A 24,477-nucleotide genomic window follows, 5' to 3' on the forward strand; every position below is an offset into this window, starting at 1 on the left:
AAACAACGGTGACTCTTAATGGCATTTCGAGATTAACATAATAAGAAAAACAATCACCTTTGTAAAGACTCGGTTAATTTCGAGCCAAACAAGATTAGTCTGTTAAACCGTCGATTTGAAACAAGTGTTGCTTCATTCTGACCTGGTATTTTAGGTTCAGCATTGATAGAGACACCCAGTGGAAGCTTTCACTAGGTGAAGGAAAATACTTTCGTGGGGCCAAGAAAGGCAAGGGAAGAAGGACACACTAGTGTGGTGTAGGGAAAAGAACCACTGAACTCAAAACTGTACTTTTCACTCTAAGTGGTGAGGCATGTCCTTGGATTTAAAGGCCCACCAATGTCTTGCAGAACCTCAATGCATTGCTTTAAGAGGCATGATGAAGGCCTCAAACGCAATCATTTGCTTCAGCAGCTGCCAGTGGGGTCTGCAGGTTGTTGGTGAGAAACGCTCACACTGCTGGAACCCGTGAGCTGGACTCTGCGGCTTCTGCTGGCTAAAAAACAGGGAGCGCCGGCGCGGCCATGTTGGAGTAATACAAACCTGGCAAGGGCTACCACTCCTAGCACTCACCGTGATAAAAGAACATCCTTTTCAACAGCTAAATGAAGTAAACTGCCCCTTTAGAAGTAACACTGTACCGGACTAGCAGGCATAGGCCTGCATCAGTCAGCAAGGCACGAATCCCAATTACAACGGCGGTAGTGGGACGATCTCTCTGATTAAAAGACCTACACAAAGGAATCCAGTTCTGAAGATTGAGACCCCCAACAATCGCCTCCATTCTGGTGGTGATTTAGCTTATTTTGAGAGTATCCATCCACTTGCTGTTTCCCTGAACGCATTTTGAGCCGTGACCAGTGAAGTGGATTATTTATTGAGCTTCTCAGTTTAGGAGCCATCTGACATCAGGTTTATCTTAGCAATGAGATGTCTCACATGTTTTACCTTGGTATTTCCAGTTATGTGCAAGCTTCTCTGGATTCCCCTTACCCCATTCGCTACATGTAGGACACTGCAGTGATGACTGCCTACAAAGGTCGCAGGCTAGTTGCTCCTACGCAGTGCACAACTGGCATTTGTGGGTAATTTATCATTAACAAACTGTTCGTAGTTTTATCTAGGTCAGAGAATGTAGCCCTGCTCATATGGTGGCTACTTTCCACCAGCTGTAAATTCACAGAAGATCGGAATGTCAGTGCACTTAAGGCCAGCAAGTAGCTGGGTACAAAGACTCGACCATGTGACCGAAAAATAATTGATTCAGCATTCCATGTGACTGCTTATGAACCATATGTAATTTGATTTTCACCACCATAAAACCCCACTTTTGGCCTGCATAAAATGTTTGAAATTAGAAGCATATGCAATTTGACATTGCAAAATGTACAAAAACACGTCCTTTAAATCAACTTGCCTGCAATTACTTGTCTCACAGTCACAAAAATACGGTTTTACGTGGTCAAAATGTTGGATCACTACTCAATAAGTCTTATAAAATCGATTCTGTTACTTCCAATGAGTGGCCGTCTGCTCCTTTGATCATAAAATAAGCATTGGCAAAACCAATATGACTGCCTTTTTATTAGTGGAAGGTGCTTGGTGATTGATAGGTGAGTCTGCTTGTGTGTGGCTGTATGAATGGGCATGCCACTACATGAGGAAGTTACGTGAGTAAGTAAATGGGTTAAAGAAACAGCTGCATGGCAGGGTCAATGCTGCTTTGTTGGGTCCTTTTGTGAGTAACAGGAGCAAAAGCGCTCAAAGGAACACTTTATGTTCCGGATGAAGTATAAACGTTGGGGGAATAACGGAGAAAGGGAAAGTGGGTGTTTGATATGGAGGGGTAGTAAAGGAGGAATACAACTGGGATGATAAGAAAGTGAAAGATTCTGTAACAGATGGAGGATTGAGGTGAGCCTTTTTCCAGGCTGTGGACAACATGGCTCAATAGTGCGGTGTAGGATTCTTCTTTTCAGAGTTGCTGCTTCACTTGACCGTCAGTCAGTACCTCTAGACATTCATTTCCACCCGGGATTTGATCTGCAGGCCCATGCAATGGTAACGGTTACATTTCGGTGTAATGCCTTATTATCATTTATGCACTCACAAATGTTTGTAGACAATGGATCTGAGATATAGGGGGACTGCATGATGTCTCCAAGAGCAAAAAAGGTGGCAGGATAAGGCCTTAGATCTCTAGGTGCCAAGCACACAATTCGGTCAGTAGACCACCTCTCCTGCCTCTTCTGGCACAGTTTTGTTTAAAACTTTGAGAAAAAATAATTCCTATTAATGAGTAAAAGCAGCGACAGGCTGGTCTCATGAAAATCATTAGAGCAGGTCAGTGCCTCCTATACTCTAAAGGCCAGTGAGGATGAGACATACAGAAGCTGGATTGTATAGCCTCGCAGAGGAACACTGCCACAGAACCTGATGTGACTACTAAGTGATGGACTGCCCTACCTCTATCGACCTTTAAGAGGCAACAGTCCCCTTAATGAGGCCAAGCAGTATGAATCAACTGTCCACTTACTTTAAGACACTAGTGCACACCAGCAAGCACTGTTAAGGTGTTTACACATGTTGAGACTCCTTTAATCTACCACAGCCCTCACCTTCCCCAATAACTACCTGGCTAAGCAAAACGCAGGACTAGCAAAAGAGTGCTAGTCATAAAGTAGAGGTAATAGTGCAGATGAGCTAAGCAGAACAATCAATGTACTCGAGGTCTCATAGCTACGGATGTCGAAAGTGGTAACAGCAAAAATGCTCCAAAGTCCACTTCTGTATATTGTATAGTATGTTGCATAGTGTGTGTTTTGCATACATACAGTATCCAGATACACTAGTTTTTTCCCTTGGCTTTACCCATCTGTGAATCAGGTCAAACTTGTGTTTGGAATTTATAACCCCTGAAATCCATCGTTCATTTGCACATTTGTTAGCGAGGTTTTTTACCAAGCAGGAACTGACATTTAATGTGTAATCTGAAATAACAAGATATACTATGAGAAGCAGGTACCAAGTCAGGAGTGGCACTTTATTTAGACAAGTAAGTAACAAGGGTCAAAGACACATCATTAATCAAGAGTAAAAGACACACAATCTAGCAAAAATTAAATCACGATAATTCAAGGAGAGAGATAAATTGAATATCAAAATGCAATGAGAGAGTATAACCATATCTAATAATCAAATATCAAAAAGTCCATCAGTTAGTTGGGAGCAACTCTTTGTGAAGGACAGTGTAAGAGGTGATCGACGAGTTGGTCAGTGGACAGTCCTTTTATACAGTTTTAATGAGTAACTTGTGACCGCAAAATCAAAACATTAGCAGGTGTTTGACCACAGAACATAACAAAGCTGGGCAATTTATCAAAAACAATTTAAGTCACTAATAAGAAAGCAGAAGTTCCAAAAGGTACAAAGGTTTATCAACGTTTACAGGTTATTTTGTGGGCACAGAGAGCGGGGGCTCAGGGACTTGATTATCAGTACTGGGGCATTATATGGTAAAATTAGACCCTGCTACACATTACGATTTTTTTCTGATCTGTCCTGATGGATGGACCTACAGAGTAAAGAGGCAGCATTTAGGCAGTCGATATATTTCAGAATAATGAAAAGCCTAACATTCACCCTGATCTCAATTCCAAAGCCAGCAATGAGAATCCTTTGCAAACCAATTTGTGAATATTAAATCTATACTGGGCCAAGTGGCTCACGCATATCACAATAACACATCAGTTAACAAAACTGTGTCAGTGTGCTGCAATGACAGTGAAAACTTCTGGACGCCTCCAAGCTGCTGGGCACTGGTCACAGACTCTTCCAAGCAGCTGGCCGCCGGTCACAGACGATTGCCGGACCTCGCTTAGCTGACACCCAACAGAGCGTCTCTGCAAAGCACGTCTGCTCTCCCATGCTGAAGACAGGGGGCTGCAGCTAGGGTGTACAGTGTCAAAGGTGAGACGTGAACCTTGCAACAAACGGCATAAAGCAAGTAGTGAGCAAGGGCGAGCACGGCAGCTGTAGCCACTTGCCGCTGAAAGAGAGCCCGGGACCCCACAGAAGTGGCCCAGCGAGGACAGGGTGCGACTTGTGTGGCCCCGGTGTGCTCTCGCTTGATCCCTCCCCTGCGCCGTCTGCTTGGCCCCGTCTTGGTTCGCTCTATTACCTTGGTTTTTCAGGCCAGTACATATAGCACAGGAGCGCCCACAACTGGGAGACAATGCAACGGGGGGATATTTGCCTCACTGCAAAAGAATGACTGGGGGCTGGGCCTCTTTTGCTGCTCTCCCAGGTGAGCAAGCCACCTGGTGCTTGAAGTATTGGAGCACGGAAAGCACTGGAAGCTCTGAGCAGAGGGGAATTTTAAGGAAATTGAGTGGGTGAGCAGCAAGTGTTAATAACCAAGCAAGGACCAACCAGGACAAGTGGCAGCACTCCCATGTCAACTGCCAGTGACTACTTTTTCACCCAGTGCAGCCAGCCTCCTACTGACACGTAGCATGCTCGTGCCTTTTCCTTGGTCTCCTCCAGTCCTCAAACGGGACCCACAGGATAAGGCCAGATGTGAAAAGAGACTCATAGGACAAGACCGGGAAGTAAGGCAGTGCTATCATCATCTAGCACATGATCTGCTGAATGCAAGGGGACATTTACTCAAAATTTGACACCATGTCTAAAAGGCAGGCCTTGCCTCAGAAGAAAGGAAGCACTCTCTCCCACTGTCATCACCAACTACAATCCAGGAGCATGTGCCCCCTCCCCAATCCCGATGAGCAACCCTGGGGCACAACCACTACCGCACACAGTGAGTATTGAGTATTTCAGCATGGCCACGTTCCAGGAAAGGCAACCAGCGCTCTCTCTAGAACCACTGGACCTATTGGAATTTGGAGAGCTCTCAACAAACGGAAGCACAGCGAACATCCACCTGTCCCAAGTCGGGACAACAGCTCGCAGGTCATTGTCCTGCCCAAGTTTCCGCCTGGGAAACTGTAGCAACCAGGGGATTCTCCAACTCCCTCCCTCATCATGCCACAAGGAGTCATTGACCCAGGCAACTAACCAGGCAGTCAACAAGGCAACCATCTTCGAGAGGTCAGTTACAGAGGGAGTCAAATACCCCTCTAGCTCAGCGTCTACAGGGACACAGGTCATGGAGGACTGTACTGCTCGATTTTCCCGGCCTTCTTGTGTTGTAGAGCGATTAATATGACTTCAGTCTCTTTCCATCCAAGTCTAAGGATTAGAGTAGTGAATAGAGCCTATTTATTAGACACTTTGACACGATCCTGTGCTCCTCCCCATAGATCAGGGCTTACATACATAGCCTAGGGGATAGATTCGTTAGTATTAAGGATAACCTGCCCTATAGTGAGGGTATTTCATGGAGTCGTGCTGAATTCAGGCCTGGTAGGCCTCAGACAGGAGAGACTCCATCTTTCTTTCTGCCCCGGCAGCTTGGGACATTTCTAGGTGAAGGGTGATATTTTAGTTATGAGGTGTTATTCGCTCGGAGAGAACCGGTTCAGGCCGGCCCTTATCGAAGGAGTGTATTCTTCCCCTGCCGAAGACACTACATCAGGCCGGCCGGCTGGGAACGTGTCCTTGGCACGGGGAGGTACAGGAATTTGGTGGGCGGCAGGTTTCGAGCTGGAATTTTCCATGAGAGAATGCACCTCTATATTAGTGAAAGTCTGAGTTAGATATTGGCACTTGCTTCTAGTCCATAGGCGGCACCTGGCCGTTAGCAGAAAAGCTACTACTTATTTCAGGGAAGACAGATGATGAACTTGAATCTAAAGAGGAGAGAGTAGCCGATGAGGAAGAGGTTCCAGTGACTCGGAGAGGGAGAAGGGAGTAGATCCGCGACTGCGGAGGTGTGACTTCCAGGCGAAGCCGAGGCACAGACGAGAAGGGAACCTAGATGACCATTGAGCACAGGCTACATACGACTAAGGTGATGTCGACCCCTTTTTATTGAAGTGTATAACTTAACCTTTTACTTTCCTTGCAGGTTGTATATATGATGTATTCTGTGAGTGTGCATGTAGCAATTAAATAAAGTATTTAGCTTGTTGTGAGTCAGCATGTGTTGTGTATCCTTGTATAGGAGGATAGCCTATTCTTCTAGTCAGATTCAACTTGACATGAACAGATGTTAATCCTGATCAGGTAAGTGGTAACTGAATGAGGGAGAAAAGAGCCCCTCGAACTAAAGAACAGGTTGTGCTCAACTAATAGTCTTTGTGTGATCTGATACATAGTAACCCCGATTCCCCTATCGTGTACTACGGTGATAATAGGATGAGCTCGTGCTAAGGCTGCCGTCTGGGTAGGAAGTACTGGGTCCGTTCGAGACCGCGAGGCTAAGGCTGCCGTCTGGGTAGGAAGTTCTGGGTCTGTCTGAGACCGCGAGACTGTGGCTGCCGTCTGGGTAGGAAGTTCTGGGTCTGTCTGAGACCGCGAGGCTGTGAGGTCTGAGACTGTGGCTGCCGTTTGGGTAGGAAGTTCTGGGTCTGTCTGAGACCGCGAGACTGTGGCTGCCGTCTGGGTAGGAAGTTCTGGGTCTGTCTGAGACCGCGAGACTGTGGCTGCCGTCTGGGTAGGAAGTTCTGGGTCTGTCTGAGACCGCGAGACTGTGGCTGCCGTCTGGGTAGGAAGTTCTGGGTCTGTCTGAGACCGCGAGACTGTGGCTGCCGTCTGGGTAGGAAGTTCTGGGTCTGTCTGAGACCGCGAGACTGTGGCTGCCGTCTGGGTAGGAGGTTCTGGGTCTGTCTGAGACCGCGAGACTGTGGCTGCCGTCTGGGTAGGAGGTTCTGGGTCTGTCTGAGACCGCGAGACTGTGGCTGCCGTCTGGGTAGGAAGTTCTGGGTCTGTCTGAGATCGCGAGGCTGTGAGGTCTTGATTTATATATATATATATAATAGGAATTCCCTGTCCCTAGGTGGTACATATATATGTGGTTATTTAGGTGTAAAAAGGCCCTAGGGAGGGGGTAACGTTCTGGTTTGGGTTAGAAAGGCTCTGTTGAGCGGGTTCCACCTGATCCGAAAACCCAAGCAGAACATTTGGCGTCACGAACTGTTTACGAAACCTGTGTGCGTTTTGTTTGTCTTATGTTTGCTTTCGGTGTGTGCGTGGTTTTCTTTGCATTCTTTTTTATATATTTGCGTGTATAGTTTTTTTTTTTCCTCTCTCTCTCTTCCTTTCTTTTCTCTGCGTTTCTTTTTCTTTCTTTTTTCGCGATGTTTTCTAAGAAATCTAAATCTACTCTTAAATTGTCCGTTGATATTCCCGGATGGGATTCAACGCCTTATGGAGCCTTAGCCCGTGAGTGGGCTGACTCTACTGGTCTGAGTGAAAATTGGAACTCTTCTTTGGAGTCGGCGGAACCGGCTGACGTGATTACTTGTTTGCAGACGGCACCTGTATTGAAGGGTGAGGAGGTTCCCGCTTTGGGGCGCAGAGGTTGGGTTATTCTGTCTGCGTATCGGATTCTGCATGAGAGATTGTTGAAATTACAGATCTCTCTTAAGGATGTGGAGGCACACTTTGTTGAGATTCAGAATTCTAATACTCTACTGCGATGTCAAAATAAGTTGCTTTCTGACAAACTTGACACTTACCAAACGGTTGCCGAAAGGGCGGCTGTGCGGATTGCTCGTTATAAGTACAAGAACAGGCGTGGTCGAGTTTCGACGCGTAAGGTGCGTCTGGTCGTGGCGAAAGCTGGACTAGATTGGAATCCTGATGAATGGGATGGTAATATCTGGGACTCGAGTACCTCTTGTTCCTCGGGTGAGGAGTCTGTTACGCACGAGTTTTCTCGTTCCCGTCATGAATGTAAGTCTGCTTCTCGCACCTCTGATGGTGCACCCCGTGATTATGCTCGTTCTTCGGGCGGGATCGATGCTTCTTACACTGATTGTCCCTCTACTAGTACTGCTCGGGCTCCTTGTGATGCTCGTCCCGTGGTCTCTGCGCATCCGGTTTTTCGTCGGAAGTTGCAGCAATCTCCTAATGCTCCGCAGGGTGTTTCTTTGGACTGTTTAGAAGATTTTACTCAACAAGAAATTAGTGATATTTTGCAGCGCTTTCGGCAGCGGACTGGTGAGGCCTTGCTCACATGGATGGTGCGCCTTTATGAACTGGGCGCTGCCGGTATTATGCTGGATACTGGCGACTGTTTGAAATTTTGTTCTTTGAGTTTGGATTCTACTGTGCAAGATCATTTTCGTAACTATAATGGTGGTGGTCAAATTTCTTTGCTCCAATTGGCGACTGAGGGTTGTAATTTGAAGTATCCTACTGAATCTGACTGGCCTGTCAATGACAAGCCGTGGTATACCTTGCGTGATGCTGCGCAACGTCTTAAGGAGGAAGTGATGAAAACGGCTATTTTTCTGGGCACTGCTGACAGGTTGCTTGATGGGATGTTGACTTCTTCTGTGCGGAATCGTATCATTCGCTCTTCTCCTGTCGCCTACAAGCAGGTCATGATGACTTTGTTGATTAACCAGACTGGTAATGTGCTATCTACGGTGTTGGAATCGGTGCGCCAACTCGGTGAGTTGGGTGAGTGGTTTAAACCTGAACGTCAGCCCCGGTCTGACACTCGTACTCCTGGTGAATATAAATTTACTAGACGTGATATCTTTACTGGTCTTTTGGCTGATGGTGTACGTCGGGAGGACATTGATGGTGAGACTACTGCTCATTTGTGGGAGTTGTTTCGCAAACGGGGCTTGGATCGGAAGGAGGGTGCCCGGCGTGTTCGAACGACTGAGTGTGATCGTGGTTGTTCTGATGGTAGCGGTGATGACGATCGCCGTGGGCGCTCTGATCGTCGTGATGATCGGTGTCCTGTACGTGATCTGTCCCCCCGTCGAGAGCGGGACAGGGAGAGAGAGGGGGAAAAGGAAAGGGGGAGAAATGATCATGCTTACAGCAGGCGTAGAGATGATAGGGATCAATCTCCTGAGTTGAGGAGGAGAGAGAATCGTCACAGCTTGGTTGATCGTAACCCACGGTATAATACTGAAGACTTGAATCCGTTCCGTACGGGGAATGGATATGAACAGGAGGTACCGATACCTAAGAAACGTGAGAGTCTTTATCCTGATTTGTCCTGGTACACAGAATGCAGTAAGAATGACTAGGAAATAGGTCAAGCTCCGGTACACAGATGGGCTCATAGAGATAATAGACCCTATGTAGATATTGATATTTATTGGAGACATCGTAATATCCAAAGGGCCCGAGCATTAGTTGATACAGGAGCGGAGGCCACTCTTATTCATGGAAAATCAAAGAAGTTTACAGGGCAGCCTTTTACTATTACCGGATTAGGAGGAAAAGAAACCCCTGCAGTTCAAACTTTGCTTGAAATGAGAATAGGTAGAATCCCTAGAAAGGAATATTCTGTATTAGTGGTGCCACTCTTAGAATTCATAATTGGAATTGATATTTTGAAGGGAATGACGTTGCATCTTGATGATGGGTGCTACCAATTTGGAACGACGCATTATATCTCGTCCAGACCTATACGGGTTGGTCGTTTAAGGATGCCCCCCATACAAGTTCCCCAGGCGACCAAAGTGGTTTGTCAGAAGCAGTATCGTATTCCAGGTGGTCATGAAGAGATTAGTACCACCATTCAGGAGTTGGTTAATGCAGGTGTTATAACTCCAGTTACTTCTGCTTGGAATAATCCTGTTTGGCCGGTGCGTAAGAGTGATAATTCTTGGCGCATGACTGTTGATTATCGAGAATTGAACAAACACACGCCCTCTTTGACTGTTGCAGTACCGGATGTTATTACCCTGATTGAAAGAATCCAAACACATCCAGGTACATGGTATGCGTCCATCGATATTGCTAATGCTTTCTTTTCTATTCCAATTGCCCCTGAGTGTCAGGAACAGTTCAGTTTTACGTGGAACGGGCGTCAGATGACGTTTAGAAGTCTTCCTCAGGGCTATGTGCATAGTCCTACGATTTGTCACCGGCTGGTGGCAGAACATTTGGCTGAGGTACCAGTTCATCCCAAAATTCAGATATGTCATTATATTGATGATGTTTTGATCCAAGGCGAAACACAAGAGGATGTTCAGACACAATTAGATAGAGTCATTGAGTGTCTGCGTGAGAAAGGTTGGGAGATCAATCCGGATAAATTACAAGGTCCGTCCCAAGCTGTAAAATTTTTAGGTATTAATTGGCATGAGGGACTCCGCGAGGTGATCCCTCAAGTTAAACAGAAGATTCTTGATTTTTCGGTTCCGAGGAATAGGAAGGAAGCCCAGAGCTTCATTGGCTTATTTGGTTTTTGGCGCCAGCATATTCCTCATTTGAGTCAAATATTGGCCCCTTTGTACCGAATTACACGTAAAAAGAATGCATTTGAATGGGATAAGCAACAGCAAGATGCATTTAGTCTGGCGAAAGAGGCAATTCAACATGCTATGGATCTATGGCCTGTACGTGATGGTGATGTGGATTTGAATGTGTCTGTGCAAGGCCCTTATGCAAATTGGAGTTTGTGGCAGAAACAAGGCAGGAGTAAGGTACCGTTAGGTTTTTGGACCAAAAAGCTACCTGATGCTGGTGAGCGTTATACACCCTTTGAGAAACAGCTACTTGCTTGTTATTGGGCTTTGGTGGATACCGAGCAATTGACTTTGGGACATGATATATTCTTGCATCCTGAAATTCCTATTATGCAGTGGGTTCTGAGTTCACCGAAAACTCATCGAATTGGGCATGCTCAAGAGGCGAGCGTGATTAAATGGAAATGGTACATACAAGACAGGGCACGTGTGGGCCCGAAAGGAGTTGCGTCTTTACATGAGCAAGTGGCGCAAGCACCGTCGACTGAGACTGAGAGTGAGTGTTCCGTACCTTTAGAACAGGAGTCTCCTGTTAAGTGGGGTAGACCTTTTGATGATTTGTCCGCTGAGGACAGAAACCATGTTTGGTTCACAGATGGGTCGGCGAAGTTTATTGGGACGACACGGCACTGGAAGGCGGTGTCTTATAATCCGGTCACACAGAAACTGTTGAGCACAACTGGTGAAGGGAAGAGTAGCCAATTTGCCGAGCTTTACGCTGTTTACCAAGTTTTGAAACAAGAATTACCTGGTACATGTCATATTTTTACCGATTCTTGGTCAACTGCCAATGGACTGGCTGTTTGGTTGCCAACTTGGCATTCCCATAATTGGAAGTTACATTCCAAAGAATTGTGGGGAAAAGAGTTATGGCAAGAGATTTGGGAGATGCTCCCACAGAGTACTGTTACAATCTTCCATGTGGATGCTCACACTCCAATAGACTCCCTTGACAAATTTTTTCATAACATTGCAGATGAAAAATCTAAAATTGCTGAGGCAGTGGTGGACAGACAAGATCCTGATATTGCGGGATTGGCGAAATGGGCACACCAGAAGGCAGGACACTTTGGAGAGAAGGCCACTAGCAGGTGGGCTGCTGATAGAGGAATTTATATTCCCCTGGATCTAATCAAAAATTTTATTTTACATTGTCCCGTCTGTCAACATATCAGACAGCGTAAGGTACCCCAAATTGTTAGAGGCCATTTACATCGCGGGAAATTGCCCGCTCAAATTTGGCAGATTGATTACATCGGACCCCTTCCCATGAGTAGGAATTGTCAATATGTTTGCACAATTGTCGATACATATAGTGGCTTGCTGGTAGCTCTTCCATGTAAGCAAGCTACCCAATTGAATACCATAAAAACATTAGAATTAATTATGATGTATTATGGTGTGCCATTCCAAATTCAATCTGATAATGCATCCCATTTTCGTGGAAGATTGGTACAAGAATTCTGTGTGGAAAATAATATTGAATGGATATTTCATATACCCTACTACCCGCAGGCCTCGGGCCTGGTGGAGAGATTGAATGGCCTGTTAAAGGACCAATTACGAAAGTTAACAGATGACAAGTATAAAAACTGGTGAGACTTTTTACCACAAGCACTATTGATTCTGAATAATCGTCCTTTTTTAAATGCTGAATCTCCACTTATGCGTTTGTTTCCCCCAAATGTTGAGACTATGCCTAATGTAATCAGTGAAACTGTGATGTATTGGGAAATTACTCCCGGAGCTCTGACTCCATGCAGAGCTACCCCAGGGTCGGCAGGTTTAGACTTGCACGCCATGGATGACACCGTTCTGGAGAGTAAGAATCGGGTCATCATTGCTACTGGTGTTGGTATTCATATACCACCTGGGAATTTTGGATTGATCGCCCCTAGATCGGGGCTGGCTGTAAAAGGCATCCAGGTACTTGGAGGTGTCATCGACAGTGACTATCAGGGAGAGATTAAGGTACTTCTGCTAAATAGCAGTGAGATTGACTTACTGATACACCGCACTGACCGAGTGGCTCAATTACTCATTATGCCTGTTTTCAGTGGCGAGATATTGAAAGGCACTGCCCCAACTTTGCTAACTGTACGTGGCCAGAAAGGCTTTGGCTCTACGGATAACCCTGGGGCCAGGGTTTGGGTGCAATCGCCTAAGAATCCCCCTGAACAAGCAGAGGTTATTGCCACCGGTCAGGACAATACCATTTTGGTTATGAGGCCAGGGAAAGATAGCTGGGAAGCTGTCCCAGCTGATAAATGTTATTTACGAGAATGATTAATGCCTGTATTTGGTTCTTTTTCAGATCATTCTTTGGATTGTTGCTGCAGGATGTGTCGGAACTGGACTCCTTTTGGATTGGTTCGGCGAGAGAGAAGGGATCCCGTCAACCCGGGATGAACTGAGAACCCGAGTGTTGCGTTCCTTCAATGCGTGGGATTCGTCATCGAACTTTTGGACATTACTGGCCAAGAGAGTGACTGATGCCCCTCACTTCTGCTTGACACCGATGAGATCTGTGCATGACATTCTAGCGACTTGTCTAGTTGCTGTCCCCGCCTCACTGGAGACTTTAATTAGTATCTTTAACGTTTCGAAGGCTCGTCCGAATATTATCCTGGGTGATTTTGCTACCCATGTATATTGTCCTTTGTGCACTGAACTGCCGAATGCAACTCCCCATCCAGTCCCAAATAATTACGTATAATATCACACGAGGTGACCTATGCTTCTTTCTTACATATAATCCTAATGCAATTTCTGAATGCCTACGCCTCAAGTTAAGAGGCGCCACTTCATTCACAACTCACGAACGGACTTTGTGTTTTCAGAGGACACCGACCACGTGTCTCAGTCCAGAACAATATGACTTGCAATAGTTTGGTAGTTACTCCCAGTCACTATCGTGCGATGTTGCTACCTGCCGGATGGCTTTTCTCATGTGGTAACACTTCCTGGCCATATGTCCCTGCAAACATTTCCGGAGGCCCGTGTGCCATTACCAGACTGAGTCATACACAATCCATTCGTGCACACCTAGATAAGTTGCATGACTTAACGGATGAAGTTAGAAAACACATTGATCAGGGCTGGTTTGACTGGCTCTTTAATTGGTTACCGGACGTGCATATGTTACGCCACACATTAGGTGGCATTTTGATTGCTATCGCTGTTTTGATTTTTATCTGTTGCTTTATTCAGTGTATCCCTTCACTGCTTCACTTCTGTACACTCGGTACTAGACATAGATCAGTTAGTTTTGTTTCATATTATTCTTCCACCGATGTTAGTTCTGTTTAATGGATGTATAATAGACTGAAGTCAAGGGTGAAATGTACTGCTCGATTTTCCCGGCCTTCTTGTGTTGTAGAGCGATTAATATGACTTCAGTCTCTTTCCATCCAAGTCTAAGGATTAGAGTAGTGAATAGAGCCTATTTATTAGACACTTTGACACGATCCTGTGCTCCTCCCCATAGATCAGGGCTTACATACATAGCCTAGGGGATAGATTCGTTAGTATTAAGGATAACCTGCCCTATAGTGAGGGTATTTCATGGAGTCGTGCTGAATTCAGGCCTGGTAGGCCTCAGACAGGAGAGACTCCATCTTTCTTTCTGCCCCGGCAGCTTGGGACATTTCTAGGTGAAGGGTGATATTTTAGTTATGAGGTGTTATTCGCTCGGAGAGAACCGGTTCAGGCCGGCCCTTATCGAAGGAGTGTATTCTTCCCCTGCCGAAGACACTACATCAGGCCGGCCGGCTGGGAACGTGTCCTTGGCACGGGGAGGTACAGGAATTTGGTGGGCGGCAGGTTTCGAGCTGGAATTTTCCATGAGAGAATGCACCTCTATATTAGTGAAAGTCTGAGTTAGATATTGGCACTTGCTTCTAGTCCATAGGCGGCACCTGGCCGTTAGCAGAAAAGCTACTACTTATTTCAGGGAAGACAGATGATGAACTTGAATCTAAAGAGGAGAGAGTAGCCGATGAGGAAGAGGTTCCAGTGACTCGGAGAGGGAGAAGGGAGTAGATCCGCGACTGCGGAGGTGTGACTTCCAGGCGAAGCCGAGGCACAGACGAGAAGGGAACCTAGATGACCATTGAGCACAGGCTACATACGACTAAGGTGATGTCGACCCCTTTTTATTGAACTGTATAACTTAACCTTTTACTTTCCTTGCAGGTTGTATATATGATGTATTCTGTGAGTGTGCATGTAGCAATTAAATAAAGTATTTAGCTTGTTGTGAGTCAGCATGTGTTGTGTATCCTTGTATAGGAGGATAGCCTATTCTTCTAGTGAGATTCAACTTGACATGAACAGATGTTAATCCTGATCAGGTAAGTGGTAACTGAATGAGGGAGAAAAGAGCCCCTCGAACTAAAGAACAGGTTGTGCTCAACTAATAGTCTTTGTGTGATCTGATACATAGTAACCCCGATTCCCCTATCGTGTACTACGGTGATAATAGGATGAGCTCGTGCTAAGGCTGCCGTCTGGGTAGGAAGTACTGGGTCCGTTCGAGACCGCGAGGCTAAGGCTGCCGTCTGGGTAGGAAGTTCTGGGTCTGTCTGAGACCGCGAGACTGTGGCTGCCGTCTGGGTAGGAAGTTCTGGGTCTGTCTGAGACCGCGAGACTGTGGCTGCCGTCTGGGTAGGAAGTTCTGGGTCTGTCTGAGACCGCGAGGCTGTGAGGTCTGAGACTGCGAGACTGTGGCTGCCGTTTGGGTAGGAAGTTCTGGGTCTGTCTGAGACCGCGAGACTGTGGCTGCCGTCTGGGTAGGAAGTTCTGGGTCTGTCTGAGACCGCGAGACTGTGGCTGCCGTCTGGGTAGGAAGTTCTGGGTCTGTCTGAGACCGCGAGACTGTGGCTGCCGTCTGGGTAGGAAGTTCTGGGTCTGTCTGAGACCGCGAGACTGTGGCTGCCGTCTGGGTAGGAAGTTCTGGGTCTGTCTGAGACCGCGAGACTGTGGCTGCCGTCTGGGTAGGAGGTTCTGGGTCTGTCTGAGACCGCGAGACTGTGGCTGCCGTCTGGGTAGGAAGTTCTGGGTCTGTCTGAGATCGCGAGGCTGTGAGGTCTTGATATATATATATATATATATAATAGGAATTCCCTGTCCCTAGGTGGTACATATATATGTGGTTATTTAGGTGTAAAAAGGCCCTAGGGAGGGGGTAACGTTCTGGTTTGGGTTAGAAAGGCTCTGTTGAGCGGGTTCCACCTGATCCGAAAACCCAAGCAGAACAAGGACCCACTGACTATCCAGTGCCTGCAGGCAGTAACAGTAGCAACACAAGTCCATGCAAGCACAACCACCTCCCCACCCCAGGTGACATAATCGGACAGAAACCAGGGAAGAAGCTCATCAGTGATAAATCCTACCCAGTCGCCCTCACTGAAGCAAAGGAGGGAAAGTATATCCGACCAGGAGCTTGGCAACCTATCGGACCACTTCGTAGCCACATTGGAAGCCCAGATGGAAGCCTCACTGGCACAAACACCAGCATTTGAAAGTGCACTCTAAAATAGCCGCACCAGCTCCACTCGGGCCCAGGCTGGCAAACATGCATCACTATTTACTGAGCCTTCTAACCCTTGTTCAGTTTCTTTGGCCACCCTAAGTATCAAGCAAGACACGATCGCCAATGCACTTCTATGGCATTCTCAGAAGATGGCACTCCATATCGACCTAATTCCATCAATTGCTACTAACTTAGTGGACTTGGGACTCAGACTAACCTTACTGGAAAACCACATGGTCGCCTGGGGGCGAACAAATCATGACAATTGACAATGCTTCCCACGGATTGAAAAACTAAGCTCTTTGCCCGAAATCTTATGCTCACTTGTGGAAAGTGTTAAGAGCAAGGCCACACACTAAAATACACCTTCGCGGGAAAGTACTGCCCCATTTAAAGTATCTGACTCCCGCGGCTCTTCCTCCTTTGCCGCTAACGGCACAATACCACATCAGGATTAGCGGTCTGACTCTGCCATCTGCTAAGCAGCGGTCGCCCCACGTGCCACCGAGGACAAGCCCTTTGCCGAGCTTTACAGAAGATGGGACTCAATCCAACACTATTACAGACTCTATGCCTCCCCAAAGCCTGCGGGAAGGTGAGTCCAGCTTACAATTGGAATCTGACACAATCACGGACAGAAACAAATCTCACACTCTCAAGAAGGCCGAAAAACAAATATTAAAAAAGCAATTAAAAAAAAAAAACAACACCTAGCTTAACAGAGATCTCCAAATCTAGGGGCAGACAATGTTCATCAGGTCCTCCCAGATCATGAAGCTATAAAGTATTTTCCCATATTTAACCCAGCTCCCCACCCTAACCAAACAAAAACCACGAAGTAGCCATCAGCACTGCAATCTGTGCAATCGACAAATCTTAATACAGCTGTGCAAGGGACAACTAGTGCTCTTTCAGCCAAGGCCAATGAACTGAATACCAAGACTGCCTGCAGCTCTATACTCACCATTGAGCTTACAAATTTAAGCAGGACAGCCAGAAAGGTCCTTACATATGGATCAGTGGGCAGGAAGTAAAAGGAAACTCTCCTCCCCGTCATAAAATGGGAGGGCCAGAACACTGAGGTAGCTGCTTCGAGCACTTTAACTGATGATCTAATTTCATACATCACATCACTAACTCAATGCTCAGGAGGAACAAGCCACCAATTGTCAAAGCACAAGGCCCAGGGGCACCTATACCTAAAACAACCTCTGCGACACAAACAGCAGTCAACAGCATCACTACAATATCTCCTTATACAGTTCTAAACAATTGGCTACTTAACAATAGAACTCATAACAGTGGTCATAGCAGTCCCTGAGCTATCTGCCAGCCTAACTTCTTATCCCAGGAAGGGCCTCTCCCCCGCCTAGATGACAAACTACATCAGGGGCACATAACCATCCATAGTCACTATCAAGCCCCAATGCCTAATGGCAAATTGCAGAATGGTGTCCTAAGTAAGACACTCCTCGATCGTGGTAGCCTCTTTAAGGAATCTAAGCTCGTAACCGCCTCAACCCTTTCAGGTTTCACAGCTCCCAAACCCCAGACCAGGGGACGCCACACATGGAACAGTACAATTTGGTTTTCATACTACATTATAACCCAAGGGGTTTTTACAACATTCTTTATAGGTGCAACCTCCTTTGCTTATTTCAACACATTTCTACACTAAAGGAACGGATTTCTGCTGATTTAACTACCATAAATTTCTCCCGTATCCAGGGAAAAGGAAAGTCGGAGACTACAATAACTTCCTGGATGAGCGAGGACTTTAGGGATGCCATCCTAAAGGAAGCAAGGATCTTCGAGGAATGGGCCATTGAGCTCCTAAAGCCACATCCACTGAAATATTCTCACCTGTTTTAGCAAAAGAAGCATCATAGGCCACTTAGGAGCATGCTGAGGGGTGCATGGGGCACCACTGACGACTGGCTCCCGAGTGCCTCAAAAGCTGCAAACATTATTGAAATCTCATGTGACAACCTAAGAACAGTAGAATGCACTACAAGAAGCAGCCATTCCTCTGACGGGTGGTGCCAGACATGTAACCCATGAAGGGACATCCCAGAATATCGCTCCTAGCCCTGACCTCCAAGGCTGTCTGCAACCCCAGACAGGGCCCAAACTCAAAATTGCGACCTAGAATGTGGCAGGTCTCAGATCAACTTTGTCCAGCAAATCCACACTGACCTACCTGGACAGAAGTGACATTATTTGCTTGCAGGAGACATGGGCACTTACTCCCTCAGTTTTAAAGGCTACTACAAGCTTTTAACCTCCACAAAATGCACCAATCTATCCGGCCAGCCACCAGGAAGACTTTCTATCTTCATTAAACATTCCTGCAAGATCAAAGTCACGCTCCTCAATTGAACCTCCCCAGCCTTACAAGGTGCCTTAATATCAGGAATATTTATTAATTACAAAGAAACTCCACTGCTATTAATAAGCTGCTGCCACAACTCTCGCCATTCAAGAACTTTATGACAGCCTGGAAGATCTTTTTCTGTAGTTTGTGACACATTAAATCTTGCTAGAAGGGGACTTTAATATCAGGGAACTGCAGATCATTGGCTCTTCAACCAGTAAAACCAAAGAACAGGCAAAACTAAACAACTTTATGGGGACCTATACATTAATTTCTGCGGAACGAACCTTCAAGAGCCAAGATCTTCTCGCCAGTTTCCCACTACGTTCATGGGAATCTCAACAATTGAGTTTGTCTTCTTGCCATGATCCTTAGCAAGCCATCTGACCAACTTTGAGATCCCGGAATGGCAGGAAACTGACCATAACCCCCTGACTAGAACTCTTGACCTGCAAGTTCCAGCAGCAAACAAACTTTGGGAGGTGGATTATACCACGGACGCTGAAGCATCCAAGTTAGTCAGGAGGATCAAATGGAGAGTTACAGATACCTCAAAAGTGGCTAAATGGCTGTAAAAGGTGATTACAAAATTTGACACCCTAACACTGGAGGTCCTACAGCCCAAATGGGATAACCTAATAATCAAGCTAAGGGACCATCTGCTGGGACCTAGAGGCACACAGCTAACCTCCAGGGCAAACTCTATAAAGCAGCACCAACAGCAGTATATCCAGGCATTTATAAACATAACCCCATTGCAAACTCAGCTACGATGGCAGCTAATATGTGCAAGAAATATAAAAGAACAACTTGGGAAGTAAAGGAAGCACCAGAGCAGGAATCAAGTTTCACCAGCTTTTGGAACCATATCAATGTTATGTTATGTTAAAAGTGCTTATAGAGCGCATGTACACCAGGCGGTTTCATGGCGCTGAGGTCAGTGGAAAAAGCAGCATTTACAGCACAATAGGCTTACTGATATGACTGAGAAAATAAAAAGGTCTCTAGCAGTTTTCTGAAATGCTCATAAGGGGTTGCCAGCCTCACTTCCATAGGGAGCAAGGTCCAAAATTGCAGGGCCAGGACTGCAAATCTGAGCCCTCCATGTTTTTTACGTTTAAATGAGAGGGTGATGAGGAAATTTGAGTTGGAGATACGTAAATTGCGGAAAGGAGCATAGTGTTGAATCCTCGAGGAAATGAAGTCTGGTCCATTCCCGGCTAAGGCTTTAAAGATGGTACATCCTAGCTTGAAGGCACAGCGTTTGGCCACCGGGAGCCAGTGTAGACTCTTCATAAGGAGTTTGACATGATGTCGCATAGGCTGACAGACAATCAGCCTTGCCGACTGATTTTGCACTAACTGTAAACGATGCAGTTGGTAAGCCGGGATACCAGCATATAGTGAGTTAGCATAGTCAATGCGTGAGATTACCAGTGCTAACATGACCAGAGTCAAGGCCTCAGTGGTCAAGAATCTACTGATCTTGCGGATTCTTCTAAAGTGGTAAAAACAAGAGGAGACCACTGCGCTGATTTGGGCCTTCATGGATAAATCGCTGCTGATCAAAACCCCAGACAGAGCAACCGGGGGACTGCCCAGCATAGAGTGCCAAAAGTTGGAATTCCATGGGTTGGCAGTTCCACCTGTAAAAATAAGCTCAGTTTTATCAGGGTTTAATTTCAGGTGATTATCATTCATCCAATCACTGATAAAACTAATGATAGATTGGAAAATAGACACTGAGGAGGTGGAAGAGTTAATGTCAGACACTAACTGTAGGTCGTCAGCGTAATTAAAAGTTTCAACCATTTTTCCACGTAAGGACCGAATCAGAGACAAAAGATGCAAGTTAAACAAAAGGGGCGAAAGGGAAGACCCTTGAGGAACCCCACAAGTCGATTTCTTTTTGTGAGAGGAGAAACGAGCGGGACGAACTGCTTGGAATCAGTCGCTGAGGTAGGAAGAGATCCACTTTAGTACCGACACGGTCAATCAGGAGACCATGATCGACCGTGTCAAACGCGGCCGATAGATCCAGGAGTGCCAGAGTCTGGGTGAGGCCCTTGTCAGCACCCCCTCTGAGCTCATCCATGACTGCAAGGATGACTGACTCGACTGAGTGGGCAGGTCTAAATCCCACCTGGCGAGAGTCAAGAAAGTGAGATTGTTCGATAAAGGAACAAAGGCAGTCTGTCACGTGAGCTTCTAAGATTTTACCTAAGTAAGGCAACAAAGAAATAGGACGATAATTGCAGAGGACCAAAGGATCCGAATTGGGTTTCTTCAGGATGGGAACAATTTCAGCAGTTTTAAGGGTGCCGGGGACAATACCCAATTTGAGGGAGGTGTTGAGAAATAAAAGAGGCGGATCCGGGGAGGTAAAAAAAAGCTTCACGTAGGATATGAGGCGGGCAGCAGTCAGTAGGAAAGCCAGAACTGACTCTTAAGTAGAGTGAAAAGATTTTCATTAGAGATTAAGGGAATTTGGTCTAGGAAAAGTGGGTTTTTGCCTAGATCAGGAGATGGCAGTGTGGACATAGGAGGAGAGATGCTAGCCTTGATAGAGGCAATTTTCTCAATGAAATAAGAATTGAGAGATGGAACAAGTTTCATAGTGACTATCTGGATTGGTGAGTTCGTCCACTATAGAGAAAATATCTTTGGACTCGTTGGCCGAAGTAGTGATTTTTAAGGAGAAATAGTCTACTTTAGTCTAGAGAATGGCTTTTTTATATTCTTTTAGTTGAGTTATATAAAGAGCTTTTTTATCCAGGGAATAATCTTGCCTCCATCGGCGTTCGGCTTGCCGGAATGTTAGTTTTTTACATTTCAAATCATTGGAAAACCAACGTTGGGCATCATGTGGTCGCTTAATTCTGATTTTCTTAAGATGGGCGAGTTGATCGCTTGCGGATTCGAGCCATGTCTTGATGTTTTTAGCCTGAGTGTTGAGGGATTCCTGTGCCATAGGGGCAGTGGCAGTTAGTAGTGAACAGAAATCGCTAATGTCGACGCGGTTCCAGTTTCTGGCCAAGTGATTTCTTTCCTGTAGATTTTTAGGAGGGGAAATACTAGATATCATGAATAAGATAATATGGTGGTCCGACCAGGTACACACGGAAATTGTAGGCTTGGAAATTTCTAGGTTAGAGGATCAGTCTTGATCTAAAATATGTCCCTTTATGTGGGTGGTTACCTTTATATGTTGGACGCAGTTCATTCCAGAAAGGAGGTCAGTGAATTCTAGGGAATCAGTGCTTTTCCGTACATCGCTGGGCCAATAATTAAAATCTCCAATTATGAGGAGTCAGGCATGGTTAATGGCTAAGTGTGAGATCTTTTCACCCAACAGTTGAGGGAATGTAGGCATATGATAGGGAGGTCTATAAAATAAGCAGCAGATAAAAGGAGACTGGGATGATTCAAATTTCAGTATTAAACTGTCAACTGAAGGGATACCTGCAATCCCCAGTACAGTAAGCTGAAGTATCTGATGTATAATAGCTGCGACCCCTCCCCCCAGCTTTACCTGAGGGCCTGTTTGACTGAAGAATGTAATAATTATCGGGAACTGCTGCCAAGATGTCGGGGGCAGATTCATCAGAAAGCCACGTTTCTGAGAGTAGGAGGATGTCAGGTTTATCAGAGTTGATAAACTGAAATAATTCGAGCTGATGTTTTACCATTGAACGAGTGTTCAAATAGCTAATTGTGATATCCTTCGCCTCAGGAGTAATAGTAACTGAAGGGGGCTTGTTGTATGTATAAGTTTCCCCAGCATAAGTGGCTCCTAACATTGTATCCCCATGTGCCGAGATCCCTAACTCATCAAGGGTAGTCAGAGTCTTAGGATCTAAAGTCCAAGTCCCCTGTAGTTGTATCAGTTCAGCTGCCGAATAAGTAGTGGAACGGGCATAATTGCTAGCCCCTAGCCCCGGTCGGCCGCAGACAGGCTTACCTCTGGTGCTCCTTTGGCGCACCCGCTGCGCGCGTCTGCTGCGTGCCGAATAAGGCATGTGACTTATGTAGGCAGCCCGCTCTGCCCCCAGCAGTCCCCAGCGAACAGGAAGCCGGGATTTCAAAGTGCTGCACTCTTCACATCAAGTGGGGAAACCCAGTGGTGGATCGGAGTGCGGCATGGAAACAAGTGACCAGCTGAGGTACAAGTGCAGGTAGGGGAACCACAGCACATAATTTTAAAAGCAAAAGAAATCTTAAAAGACGGTGTCTATAAAATAATGCTAGCTAAACATGGCACAGAAGTAGACGAGATGTATCAATAAACTCAAATCTGTCAACTGTTCCAGGAATAATGTCGTTCCAGAAGAATCCTGAATCAAATATGTGAATGCATTATACATTGGCCAGTTAACTGCAATAGTGGGCATTTATAAACGGGGTACTACAGACTTACCATCAGGAACACAGTATAAACTGATTGAGCTGGCCCAGGAATGCTAGCTTATAGAATAAATGAAAAACAACGCACCCCAAGCTTTAATGGCCTCTGGCTGAAATATTCAAATGTGCCTTGGAAGACTGAGCAAAGGTGCTAACCCCCCTCTTCAACTAAGCCTTCCATTCAGAGCAAGCACCAGACGAGTGGAGGAGCTCCATTCGGTGCCCAATTTCTATAAAAGGGAACCAGACTACTCCATCTCACTACTGTCTGCTAGCCCCTTTAGATCTAGAGGCCGAAGTCTACACCCGAATACTCCTTCAACAACTAGAGGACTGGGCTACTGTAAATGATGTCCTGCCATTCTTCCAGAAGGATTCCGCGCATCTGCTTCAACCATTGATAACATCACGCCACTGGCAGCTCCGAGTCACCGAGAAGCTCAAAATTGCCAGCCCTCTCTTTTCTGATGCTTCACTGACTACAGCGCTGCATTCGACAAGGTCGACCGACTCACCCTATGGAGAAAACTGAACAAATGGGGGATTACTGCAAAATTACTGATGGCGATCATCTCTCTGTTCTCTAACACGTGGGTCCGTGTGGTAACAAGTCCCAACTCAGTCACTACAGCTCTGAGCCTGACTGTGGGGGTGGGGAGTGGCCCGCAACCAATAACACGGCAACTTAAAAAGAGAGAATTATCCTTATACCTGGTATTTTGGCACACTGACATGGGGGAGGGTGTATATGCATATGGGAGTGCTGATGGTCAACGAATTGCTAGTTGGTAGTGGTTTAGCTTAGGTTATGCATTGGTTCATAGCAGCTGGATATGACTGTTGGCACGATAATAATTGATGACGGTAATTGTAACTGTGTAAAGCAATAAAAATTGTTTTTGCAAAAAAAAGTCCCAACTCAGTCACTGCGAAAATTTCGACTGATGGCAGCGTCAGCAAGGGTTCGACCTTGCCCTCCTTTTTAATTTATATACAGCCGACCTGGGCAAATACCTGGAGAGTAGCTGCCTAGCACTCCAACACTTAGGCCAGTCAAACTTACACATCTTACAGTATGCTGACAACATGGTTTTAATGGACCACACTAAAATCGGGATTTAGCGAGCCCTGAGCCATATAACGAAGCAAACTTCCTTATGATCAACCAAGACAAGACCAAAGTCTTGATTTGTGGCCCTCACAAGAACATGAAATTTCTAACATAGTGCATGGGCGCCGGGGTCATTAAAACAACTAAGAAGTACAATTATTTCGGGGTATGTTTCAGTGAGACCTCCAAACCGACGGCCCATATAGCCAGCTTGAAAAGAAAAGCCGGTGCCATATTTGGTCTCGCGTACCTCAACAAGAAGCTATCTAGCGTTTCTGCTGCGCCTATTATGAAGGTCACGAAGGCTTCCCTCCTCCCTGCTCTCCACAATGAGTGCCAGGCCTTCACATAGCAACTGCGTTATGATAGCATTAAACTTCCTTCATTACTTTCCTATTCAATTATGTATGGAGTTCGAACATTATTGCTGTATTTAAACCTTGGCAAAAAGTGGCAGTAGCTTTCCGTCACCAAAGTACTGCATCTCAATCTGCTAGTTAAAAGGCATGGGGGAAGGTTGGGATAACGTCAATGAGATGCCCGTCTCCCCGACTCAACCTTTGCCTGTGGCCTGACAAATATACATTATGTAAGAATTGACAAACAGCACTTACCACAAAATCTTCACATGGCAGAGAGGAGAGATGGTAGT

General features: G+C 46.0%; 1 protein-coding gene across 5 annotated transcripts in view; it reads right to left on the minus strand.

Annotated features, from left to right (window-relative positions):
• Positions 1–24,477, minus strand: part of POLK (DNA polymerase kappa) — a 1,025,073-nt gene that overhangs the window by 566,918 nt on the left and 433,678 nt on the right. The window lies entirely within an intron of this gene.

This window comes from Triturus cristatus, chromosome 2_1 (assembly GCF_964204655.1).
Source record: "Triturus cristatus chromosome 2_1, aTriCri1.1, whole genome shotgun sequence".
NCBI lineage: Eukaryota > Metazoa > Chordata > Amphibia > Caudata > Salamandridae > Triturus > Triturus cristatus.